This window comes from Pygoscelis adeliae, unplaced genomic scaffold (assembly GCF_000699105.1).
Source record: "Pygoscelis adeliae isolate BGI_AS28 unplaced genomic scaffold, ASM69910v1 Scaffold148, whole genome shotgun sequence".
NCBI classification, from domain to species: domain Eukaryota; kingdom Metazoa; phylum Chordata; class Aves; order Sphenisciformes; family Spheniscidae; genus Pygoscelis; species Pygoscelis adeliae.
Window position 1 is genome coordinate 2430287 of NW_008825258.1, and position 13166 is coordinate 2443452.

The window sequence follows — 13166 nt, forward strand, 5'->3', positions numbered from 1 at the left end:
CCCCCAGCCACGCCAGGGGAGGTATTTGATAAAGGATTGGCATCCCTGCCCCGTTAAACCCAGATGCAGACAACGAAGCAGCTTCTCTGCTGAGCTTTCAGGCAAGTGCCACCAAGGCACCACCGTGCCCAAGGTAGGAGCAGAAATCCCAGTGGGCAGAGACAGACAGACAGGCGCTGTAAGTCACAGCGGAGCCCCATGGGGGTCAGGGTGGCTGTCGGGACCCCGGAGCAAGACCGGTGCCCCAAAATGCCCTGCCCAGCAGTGTCCCAAGGCAGCTGACACTAAACCAGGCAAAGAAGGTGGTTTATGAGCTTGGCTGCCTCTTCCACCGCCCAGCCCCGGGCAGGAGCTGGCCTCACCCTGCCGCTGCCTCTTCACGAACAGGCTAAACTAATCAGCCATAAAGTGTTCCCATGCTAATCGTACCCTTGTGCGACTCAATTCAACGTAACACTGCCCTCTTGTGCTTCAACACATAAGGGGCCTTTGCTGTCAGGTAATTTTTTTTCATTTTTTAATTGGAGGGAGGGGCAATCTGCAAAACCAGTGTTCCCCTGTAAAGCAATGCCCACGGTATTTTATCCCAAGGGGTCAAATCGTTTCCATTTCTCGTCATTCTCAAACCATGGGTGTCCCTCACAGTCTAGGCTACCCATCCACTCCGGGCAGGAAAATAACAATATAACCACAACTCACGGTGGAGGAACAATGGAAAAGATAACAAATAGAGAACTGCACTATTATGAAAGCACTTTGCTTCACACAGGCTGTGTTAAACCTTTTTAAAGCACTGGTTAATGGCAGGAATCAGCATTTAATTAATGCTCTGTTAAAATTTAGTTCTTTAGAGTCACATATCCCAAGCAGAAAAAAATCAATCCATCATGATTAATGTTTTACCTAGAAATAACTACAACCAGCTCAGTAATCATGGGCAATAGCACGTCTGGGGCTAGAAGATTTCCCTCCACACAGTCTCCAATAGACTATAGGGAGTAAATTTTCAAGATACACATTTAGTGGTCCATTATCCCTTGAGGCCTATGGGCAATACAGCATTTCTGCTGGGGATAAAGATCTCAGTAATACTGCTATACCTTTGAGAAGACATCCCATCCCTGAAGTCATCCACTGCTTCACCCACTTGAAGGCACTGACCGAGGCAATCTTGGCCCTTGGTGGCCCAGTTACAGCTGCTGTGCATCCCACACAACTCACTGCCCTCCCTCCCAGGCTCCTGAAACAGAGCTGGAATGGATGGAACAGCCCACGGAGACAGGCTACAGACAGGCAAAGGCACAGGAGCATGCACCAGCATGCAGTCTGCAACTGCAGGATCTCTCCCTGTACTTCTACGACAGCATTCAAATGGCTGCAGATATCACCTCTTTCTTCTGCAGAAGGGACGTAAATCAGGTCTGATTTTATTTCACTATTTATCAGACCTGCCTTGGACAGCACTTAATAACTGACAGAAATGGGCATTTAAGAAGCTTACTTTTAAAAATCAGTGAATGCAATGCAGTAACCATAGCATTCAAGCAGAAAGGCATTAGAAGCTCACTGGAGGAGGAAGGAATGATGCTCACAGAGAAGAAAGAAAAACTGATAATGGCACAAGGGAAAAGGTGCTTTTCTGACACAATACTGATTCTTGGGTATTGCTATTTAATGGATTACTTGCATAAGCAGAAGAAAAAAAAAAAAAAAAAAAAAAGGAAAGAAAATGCAACAGGTGCCAAGATACAGACATGGACATCCTGCATAATTTTCTAAATGATTTTAGAACAGTCTGTCCCTATCCAGCTGCACACCCTGTGTGTTTTCACGCCATAATCTCTAACGTGCTTAAGTACGTGCTTACCTGCTGTGCAGACCAAGGCTGCCTATGTGGACCTGTACAAATGTTTTCTTAAGTTAAAACCTTTGTCCCTGCGTCCTTTGAAGAAGCCTTCAGGGAATAAACATTCATTCAGAAGGGGAAAGGACTGTAAGAGCACTTCAATCAATGGCCTATGAAATATGTAATCACTGAAGCTACACCAGCTTACGCTGGCTGAAAACAGGATGAAGCTCATTTGCTACAGTACAAAGGTATAGGTGGAAAAAAACCACACTTCTAAAGTGGATTCAGAAATCCAGCTCTTTGCACCCCTCTTGCTGTGATAGCGGAGCTGACAGTGGATGATCACAACAGCTGTCCTCCCTCGCCGTCGAGGCAGGTCATTACTGCTGTTTGCCCCAGCGCTTGTGAGACCTGTTCACGATTTTTCAGCTAGCAAAAAGAGGACAGCAGTCTCCCTTGGCATCACCCAAATTAAATATTGAAAATGTTTACATTAGGGAGAAACGTGGCTGAGGATTTGGGAAGCTCTTCAGACATTATTAAAATGCACTAAGTGGTTTGCTGGCAATTGTCTACTATTGTCACCGACTCAGGCTGGATCTGGTATATCAGAAACTCCTGCATGCATTTTTCTAAATAAAACCTAGATAAGAGAAGATGACACAAGTTTTTTGACCAGGAAACTTGACATTTCGGTGTTGACATCTCCTACTAAGCATTCATAATAAAATTTCCCAGGAAAGACAGACAACTTATGTTGTGAAGCTTTTACTGTGCAGAGTTTAAGGTGTCCTTATGTGAACTGATTTAAAACTTCCGCATTCTTCTTTTTCTACCAGCCAGAAGCAGAGATTCCTTCCAGAGTTACCAGAACTCTTATTATACTAGCGAGATTGATTCTTCTGATAAACCAGTTAAAGCAAAATGCAGCGTTGGATGAGAATACGGCAGGGTGACCTGCCTGACTGAGATTTAGTCCCAATAAAACTGATGACATATTGAAGGGCTGTTGAAGCTCTGACTAATATTGTATTTTCTTTTCCAGTTGAGGGTGACTTGATGTTACAACCTGTACTATGGGGGTTTGTGGATCCTCAGCTGCTAGAAAGCGTTTTTCAGCAGCAATGCCCTGGAATGCTTCCCATTACCTGCTGCTGTCTCCAGCTAGCGATAACTCTTAAGAGTTTGTTTCGGATCTTGAACTTACTGCCACAAGAGTAGCATTCATCAGCTCAGGACTTGCGTTTGTAATGTATTTTTCCCGAGGCTACACCTTAAGCCAATCCAGAAATGGAAGGGAGTGAGGATACCTACTTATTAAGTATGGTAGGGTTTTTTTACTCAATGAAGTTTAAAAAAAAAAAAAAATCCACCAGAAATCTAACTTGTGCTCCATCGCCTACACCAAGTGCTTATATTTTTTTCCAAGTGCATATGAGACCTCAGCCAACAATGGGGACTGTGAGAAAATATTGATAAGCTAGTACGAAGAGCAAAAATTGTTGTTATTGCCCAGAATTAATTTACTCTGGAAATGAGAAACATATTAATAAGCATCCTGGGCTGGACCCACTTGTGATTCAGCTTTGCAAATAGATAGCTTTAATATAAAGACTGATCCATTTATAAAGGGGTTTTATGGTGCGCTTGCCTATGGCAGCAGGGGACGAGATTCGCTGACCCTGAGAGCCCTCGCTAGTGCAATGTTCTAACTTTCAACACTGTTAAAGTTTCCATGTTCACCTGATGGTGAAGAAATGCACATTAATCGTCAGTCCTTGCAAAGGATCCTGTAGCCTCATCTTCTGAGGTCTCAGACCTGTCGTCAGAACCGGATTGGTTTTGGGCTCAGGAGCCCATGAAGGTTTTCCTCATATAAATGTCTTGGCAGAGAGCGTGGGTGTGGGAGCCCTGCGGCTTTGCAGGAGATGGGAATGCTGAGATGGGGCTGCAGCTCCTGGGGGGGGATCAGCCCCTCGCTGCACCATGGGGTGGTGTCCACAACGCGCTCTGGGGACCACAGCATCTGACAGCGTGGATCAGCCCACAGAGGATACATCACTTCTTTCCCCCGGCACGTAGAGAGAAACAAAAACCAAGCCAGGCAAGTAATATGGTACAAAGGCCTTTCTAAACTGAATTGTTCTTCTCCGAAAAAAGAAGGAAAAAAAGAGAATGGAGGTATCTTCCTACAGCCAGCTTTTGCCAAGCATCGTGAGGAATAACTAGCAAGAGAAATCCATCCGTAAAGCCTTGGTGGCTAAGAAGAAAGATTTTTACACATGCCAACTCCACCGTGGCCACATTTATAGGAATATAAAGTGTTACTATGTGACAACAGAAATAGCTGTATGTTGGCAGACCTTTTTTTAATGTGTTAAAGGGTCATTAATCATTTCTTAGTGTTCCAACAGTCAGATGTACTTGATATCTTCATTTACTTATAACATTCATACCAGCTCCTCAGCTATCTTCATTTCCTTGGAAACAGCTGTTTTGCCTGTTAAGGAAAACAAAGTAATACTTAAAAAAAAAAAAAAGAGAAAGTGGAAATACAATAAAGGCAAACACAAAAACTTGAAGTTTCTCGGTAAATACAGACCTCTATTACATACGTGCAATCAATAAGGTCACTTGTGTAGTAACTCATAACAAAGTACAGTTGACAATGTGTTATTTTTCTGCTGGAGAATATAATGTGAGGCTGAGCATGCTAATGACTTTTGGAAACGGGCAATGACAAAGATTGATTAATATCAGTTGACAGCCTGTTCCACAGCTCCAAAGCGGGAATAGCAATGATTGATTTGCCAAAATGTGGGGCACAGGCTTTAGATAATAGAAAGGCTACATCTGAGCTCAATTTGGTTTCAAAAACATGATTTAAGGGCCAAATGTTTAACAGTAGTTAAAAGCTTAAAGGAAAAGACAGAAGTGTAGAAATATTTTCAGAAGGCACCTAATTTTAATGCATTTTTTTCAATGTCTAAATACCTTTACAAGCCTGAACCAGTAGATGGTTGAGTTTAGGAGCAGAAAGCCTACATAAAATGCAGAAACAAAAGAAAACAGGGTGGAGGGGAGGGGGGGGGAGGTGGAAAGCCAACATAGTTGTTTTCTAAAAATCACAGAGAGACATCATCAACATCTTAGAGCAGCAGGTTTCAATGATAAAAACCTCACCTAATGTCAACTAGTGAAGGGTCACTTTCTGTGATGATGAGGAGCAAGGTGAACAAACAGCCATGACAACGTGTAGGGCTGCATGCTCACTACTCAGGCTGCTAGGGCAATGTAAGAGAAATATCACACCCCAGGCCAACAGGGATCCCCACATTTTTAGGCAATTGCATATTTGACAGAACATGCTCCCCCTGGGAATAACAGGAGAGGAGAAGTGATCCCATCCTCACCTTGGGGGGGGGCTGAGGGATGGGAAATCCTGTCAAAAACTTGCCCCATCCTTCCCATTTCCTCTTACACTAATGAGTTCAGCTTTTCACTAAGCACAGCCCGAGTGCCCAAGCCTTAGAAAAGCCAGATCAATAAGCAAATATCTATGCTCATGCTCCATTTATAATTATTGCATCCAACACAGCATGTAAGAGAAAGCAGGAGAGAAGGATGGGGAATTTCATGACAGATGTCCACCAAAGAGCTAGTGTTCATTAGGGATGTGGTCATGTGTGAAGAGCTGAGTTAGCTGACACGATGCTGGCTGTTCTGCTTAGACCAGGCCAAATTGCAGTCGGCACTATGCCAGCTAATTGCGATTAAACCCCACTGCTAATCAAAGCAGAGCCTCTAAAGCGATTCCATCACCCGCCTCAGACTGCTGCAGCCACCGACTTTGCAGTGTAACGCACGATCTCAGTTGTATCTCACAACGTGACAGACTGAAAGCTGTACAGTGCAGGCCTAATTAGGAAAAGAAAGCGTTAAGATAAACAACAAAAATGCAAGCGTTTTCACAGAGCACAGAATTTGTGAAGAAGTGGACAAGCATTTGACTAGGGGAGCTTGGGGGTTTCCTGGGCTTCATTCCAAAAAGCATCTTTTAAATACAAATAGTGTTATGTTATTATGTTATTTTTCATAGCAAACTCATGGAGAATGCAGGAGGCTCCTGAGGAACTAAGGATGGGAGCTTCCCTTTCCACTCAGGCCTTTCAGGGAGGGTCTGAGTTTGGGGATTTATGACCTTTTGAATTGCGTGACATTTATCAAGATGCTTCCAAAAAGAAACGTAAGACCCTCCTCCTCTGAGGTCAGCTCATTTATAAATCAGTAGTATCTACAACTGACAGTGTTCATGGTGTGCAATGAGAAAATAAAGTGTTCATGGTGTGCAATGATAAGCCAACCTTTTAAGACCACCAGCCACCCTTAACTAGTAAAGTCTGCAAAGAAACCTCCATCCTGGGTATGTTGTCCCTTAGATAGGGCTCTGTTGATCATGCACTAAAGAATTGATGTGCCTATTCCTGGGGACAGGTTACTGACATGAAGAACTCCTTTGCAGCAGTAACTGTGCCAGAAATGAGGATGGGGGGCAGACTGGCAACAGTACAACATTTTTATTGGTTGGTTGATACTCATCTCACCTTCCTTTGGTCATCTCAAAGTCAGGCATGGAAGGTCTAAATAAGTTATCAAAAGGCTTCTTCTGCCACTTGTGGATAAAGGCAGGTGTTCTCAAAGGGACTTTGTTTCTTCTACCCTGGACACCTCATTTAATTGTGCTAGTGGATGTAGCATTTATGAAAGGAAGAATTTGAGAAAACCTATACAGTGAATTATAGTTGTAACACTCATGCCAAAAAGCAGTCCTTTTCTAAAGCACAATCTGTAAAGTCGATTGTGGTTACCAGCTCCAAAAAGTCAACTCAGTTCAGCCAAGAGCTGAGGGGAGTGACCCACAGAGGAGTCTGCAGGAGATGGGTCTTTTCTCCCAGAGCCTGTCCTGAGGTCTCGTTGGCTCCAGTGCATGCGTTTGCAGGTACGTTTGCAATACAGAGCCTTCCCTTGTGTGCATCAGCAGTCGGGTCTGGTATTACTCCACCTGCATGGAAAAATATGTGATGACATTTGCTGTCTTCCTTGGTTTTTAATATCTTTCCACAGGATCAGAGGCCTTGGTGATTGAGCAGGCAGCATGATGGGCAGAAGCCACTGATACTGCTTGTACTTCTGACCTGAGTAATTAGACACAATTCAGACCCTTGGACGTTATTTCATTTAAGGGGAAGTTGATGGGTCAGGTAGCTCCACTGCAGTGACAACCGCATGAAGTCCAGCTTTTTTAGAAAAAAAACAGGGATCAAAACACTGAAAATTACCCCTCCTCGTGGCTCCAAAGCCCTTTCTAAGCTCCCCTCAACATACACCATTTCCAGGTTCAGTGCTTCTTTCCCTGTCTGCAAATCCACCCATAATCCATTTTGCAAAAGAGCATCCATCCAAGCTCTGGGCTTTCAAAATCCCAAACAAGACTCATTTTGCCTTTTGTGGGGGCAGGTGGTCACTGTCTCTTACAGCTGTCATATGAAAGGTGGTGGTTAAACCCATTTGTCTTGATAGGCTTTAGCTCAAATCACAGTAACATCATACAGTGCGTTGTTGAAAATGAGCCCTGACCGTAGAAATGTTTAGTACTGAAATCATGCTTTTTAGGACTTTGTGAGCCGTTCCTCAAGTGAACTTTCCCTTAGAAATCAATAGAATTGATTTTGTTCATGCTGGACACTTTTTGTGTGGCTGCATCGAGGATGCTAATTGACAGGTCAAAATCTGTACATGGAGTTTGGTAGAGAATACCTTGGAAGTTTATATTTAAGGGAAAAAGGTAAGTGATTATAGATGTCACTCTAACTTTTAATACCAGAAGGAATCACAAACAGGTTTTAATATTTGAGTTCACAATGAAAAGCTACAGCACAAAGGACGCTTACACCCCGCTGCCACAAAGCCCTTCAAGGCTCAGTTTCCCTGCTCTGAAATGTAAAGATGGGAAAGGTCAGGGAACATCAATTAAGTTGCTTTTCTGGACTAGCTACAAGTTTTAAGACTTTAGGAGAACTTTTGCTTTTATTCCTACTTGCAATTCGGAGGAGTATTAGTATGTTTTTGCTAGAAGTGGTGGCTAAATCAAAATGTTTATCTTTACTACTAATATCTAATCGAAGTCTACAAAGAGAAACCAATGAGGCTTTTTGATGCCTAATCAAAAAGTTTGTTAGTTTCTACAAAATGTGCAAGAGAACATTTTGTATCATAGAAGCCAGTTAAGATCTCATCTGAGAATTACTTTGCTTTCATGCACAGAAGGGCATAAAGTTGCTGTTAATGGAGAAATAAGAACAATTATCTTTGGAGCGGGTCGAGTTTGAAATACCTCTGACCTACACAAAAACGATGTTCTAGGACACCTTGTGTCCTTTTAAGACATGAGTGAACTCATACTCTGGCTTTCAAGATAAAAGGAAATAGCTGACCTTTGACAGCCTCTGGTGATAGCATCCCACATGAATGATTTAACTGTAAGATTAACCAATGTAATGAAGTGTTTTAACTATCATTTAAGGTATACTTACTGTGGTGTACGGTATGCTTTGCAAATGCTTATGTGAATAGAGTCAATCAGTTCTTCATGTAAGTGATGACTGTTGTCCTGCCCTATTGACCAAGAGGAGAAACCCATGAAGCTCTTGAGGACAAGAAAAATGTGACTTTACCTCTGAGAGGCCGAGGAAGATCCAGTGGCCACTGCACACAAATGAGAGCAGACGACCTGCAGGGAATTTCAGTGGTTTCAGGATGAACAAAGTTGATTGTCAATTTACTTTGTGGTCAAGACACTCAACCTGATCAAAACCAACACATCAGGCTTAATGCTAAGAGAATGTTACAAACAGCACAAAAATAGTGTATAATGCTGCAGTAGAAGTCAACTATGGTAGTTATCACCAACACAAGCTGTATGGTTAAGCTCGATGGGGCAACCTTATAAACAGATCAGCCATTTATCAAACCAGCCTTCTTCTGTAGCTCTACATACACCTTCTGGGTCAGCACTCAGAGGAGATGTGAAGCATCACTACAGGCTAACCTGTGATGTACATCAAATGACATGCACTGAAGTTTGGTAGTTACTCAAGTGCTCCTGTTGAAGGGCCCTTGGAGGGACTCCTCCAGGAGAGAGCTGGCCCCGCTGGGCAGGGGGTGCAGAGCTCTGATGGAGAGAGAAGTTATCCTGAGGAATGAGTAAATAAGACAGCTCCTTTTTAAAAATAAATATGTTTCTGTAGAACAGCTTGGCACACAGACTCACATATTTATGTGTATAAATAGTTACTGCCTAAGCTTGTTTTGGGCTCTGCTGTCTCATATACATTTTTATGAAGCAGTTCTCAAGCTGGGAAGATATGAAGGGTGAGGAGAAAGGGAAGGCATTTCCTGGGAATTGCTAGAAGCACAGTTGGGGATATGCCCGAAGAAAGTCCAGGAGGTGAGGCAGGGGTAAGTAGCATAGTGCCGGGGTTGGAAACATCTGGCCGAGAAAAGGAGGAAGGAGGGGATAGACTGGGCAGAGACCATGACTGCTGGGAGCTCCTCAGCCCTGCTGCCCATTGCCCAGGACCCTGCTGAGCAGTGGCTGGTTCTCTCTTTCTCCTCTCTTCCTACTCCATGTACTCTTGTTATTCCACTCCTCCTTTCTGCCTCTTTGCTTGGTCCCCAGGGGCTCCTCCAGGGTACACAGGCTTCCCAGCAACATCCCACTCAGATGCATGCAACAGGCACACACACGTGCCAGTTAAACAGCGCTGAATCAGAGGGGAGGGAAGCTCAAAGCAAAGACTTCTTGACATGCATTAACACAGGGCCCAGAGCATCCAAACCAGGGACGGCTGCAGTGAGCCACGGTGCCCGGAGCAGGAAGGATGCCACTGAACAGATACAGGATGCCTCAGGGTGATAGGTTCTTGTGAACGTTTTATTATGAACCTTGTGTTATTTGGGGTTCTTGAGCTTTCTGTTCAGGTGATTACAAGAAACCCTTAACTTCAAGAAAAAATAAAAATCCTGCTTCTTAGGGTGCCAGAAGAAGCTTTAAATTTGGATCTAGGAGTCCAAAAGCCTCAGAAAATACACTCAAAAGAAACCCAAAGCTTTCTGAACGTTATCTCATGAAGTCAAAGCTTTTCATGATTTCCTGCGATTGTGCTCATGATTTTTGCAACCTAGGACTGGGGGTTTATTTTCTCTCATTTCCTAGCCTCAAGGAATTACCTAAAGAAACTCTGTGATGGCATTTCTATAATAGGGAACAATCCAGGCTGGTCAGGCTAAGCAGCTGTGCCTCCCCCTTTTCCTGCTATCTTCCACCTGGCTGAGTAATTACCATCCTGCATTGCCTCTTGTTCAGAGGATGACATTATTCCCTCAGTGGATAACAAGGTAAAATAAACTTTCCTCACAAATCCCATTATCTCCTGGAAGATCCTCTTGGAATGCAAATCAACAAGTTCAGCAGAGACAGGAGCCCAACAGCAACCCTCAGCCTCAATTCAAGTTACCTCCACGCTGCGGGATGAGACAATCTGGATTACCGAGAATTACCTGGGCAGAGAAGTGACTCTGTATCTTATGAGCCCTTGTTCCTCAGATCAAAGAGGTTTGATGGGCATTTAATTAAAAGATAAAGTAGCCAGCCATAAAACACCAGACTAACCTTTCGAGTATACAACTCAAGTTACAATTAAAGAATGACTGTAATTGTCAGATTTTTGGACTTCACCGGCAATACACTCCATCATTAAGGGATAAATTGACTGTTGAGAAAAGTCAATTTGCTTTTTAATGTTGTCATAGGGCAAGCTGGTTCAGGCGGTAAGAGCTCACAAGCAATATTGGGAGTCTCTTGTTCCCCCAAATCCGGGGAGATTCCTGGATGAAATCATAGCTGCTCTTTTCTTCTTTCAGGACTGCACCAGAGGAGTGCTGGGCCCAAAAGAAGCCATCCTCACTCTTACCATACACATTCTTTCTTGATGCGGTGTTACACTCCCCCATGCCCTGGGGAAGAGCAGCCAAGGAGAAAAGCTCATTTAGAAGATGTAAGTATGAACACTGGAGGTGCTGTTAAGAGTGTGCTGTGAAATGTGACAAAGAAAGTAACTTCAATATTATCTGCACTGGGTTTTCTTTTTCCCAGCACAGTGATGTAACTATTGCCTCACTGTGCAATGCTGGCTGAGACAAGGTACTAGCAGTTTTTAAAGACAGTTAGCACGATCAGCTTCTATGTCTCTTCCGTCACACACACTGATGGTTGGTATTCACTGGTTTATCTCATAGGAAAACGCCGGTGCCTTGTCCCAGCTACACAACAGGACAGCAAACTCTTGCAAGTTAACACCCAGCAGAAACATGCTTTTCTTAAAAAGAGAGACACAAGTTGCACGGGGAGAGGAAGCATCTCCTACCAGAACAGCTGATGCAGTAGGAAAAAGCAGATTGACTCTCAGGTGCAGAAGCCCCTGAGATCTGCTTCAGCAGTGAGGTCTTATTGGAAACAGCACAGTCTGAGAAGTGTTTCAAACCAACACGGAAGCCAAAGCCAGTCCGCTGCCATCTCTCAGACGTGCACAACCACTGCCTCAGAGCCCAAGAAACCAAGGTACCAAACTCATGTAACACAGCACAAAGCTGAACACCTCCTTAAGCAGTGCCAGAGGAAGACCACTGGTCCCCGTGCCTCCCAGCCCTATGTGCCAAGTCCTCCCTCCAGCATTTTGCTGATCACTTCAGTTGCATTTTTCACATATTTGGTGCTTAACTGTACTTTTCTCCAGCGCATCCTCTTACTCCATCACTGTGTATATTTACAGTCTGCTCTGAGAATGATTTACATTAAAACCCCGTGTTAGCACAGTGAAACCTTTTGCATGGAAAAGTCCAGAGCCATAAAACACTTACAACATAACAAAAATGGTTTCCTAAATCTCTGGCTTACTTCAAGATACAGAAGAGGCTATTATTTTCACTTTACCCTCTGGATCTGTTTTTTGTTCCTTTTCTCTGGCTGAGTAGCATTGTAATCTTGGAGGAATGAGTCATTATCCAGCCTTGATAAGAAGGGCAGAACCACTCCCTAAGCATGTAGAACTGAAGTCCCCTTTGATACAGGAGCTGTGATACTCTTCATATGTTTGTTTCAGTAATGAAATGTTTCAAAAATATTAAAAGATCTAAAGATGTTAAAATGTCTGGATGCCGGCAAGCATAACTTTGAAAAGTTAATTTTGCATTCAAAACCAATAAAGCATTGGTCAAAGTGACACAGGGTTCGGATTTACCCTGGATAATTCCTTTGCTGTAAGACGTTTAAATTAAATCAGTTAAACTCTCACTGTATTTAGTCATTGGGATGTCAGTACTAACACACCATGTTAATTGAAACAACCCTAAAGAGTATTTTGACTTTAACTTAGCAAAAGATGTATCAGCTTAGCTGTAACCAACAAGCAACATATTCACACTGCAAAAGCAAATTTAAGGGCTCATTCTGAAAAAGAATGCTAGCTAACAAGAGGCTACAAGTCAAAACAGCCACAGGGGAAAATGAACCAGGAATTTGTGTGGAGGGGAGAGGAAGAGCAATAGGGAGAGGGCGTCTGCAGAGCCCTGGTTATGCACAGGGGCATCTTGCTGCTCTCAGACCTGAGGTGCTCCGGCCCCACCGGGATATTCACAGTATAAGCCCCCCTGAAATTGAGATTTCCCTTGGTGAGTAACCATCCTGCAGGACCCAAACTACAGAGGGAAATATTTTGCATTTAGAGGAGGAAGAGATTAGAGAGACTATCCAAACTACTGTGCAGTAAAAATATATCTGCTTTGAGCAGGCACTCGATTCAGAATGAAACTTAATGGAAGGTGGGAAATTTACTTGAAGTTTGTCTCCAATCCAGTCATGTCATTTTAGGTGTTGGAAACTATTTAAAAAGCAAGTAATCTTCTTGTTCAGGAAGATACATGCAGCCCTATAAAGCTGCTTTATCTCTATATTGTTATTGCCACACAGAGCAGACTTAATTACATTAAAATTGTTCGAAAAGTTGCCAACAAATCAGCTGTCTGTCGTGGTTACAACAATATTAATGTATTTGTTTCCCTTGAAAACAGTCTTTCTTCTCATAGAATCATAGAATAGTTTGGGTTGGAAGGGACCTCTAAAGGTCATCTAGTCCAACCCCCCTGCCGTGGGCAGGGACATCTTCAACTAGATCAGGTTGCTCAGAGCCCCGTCCAACCT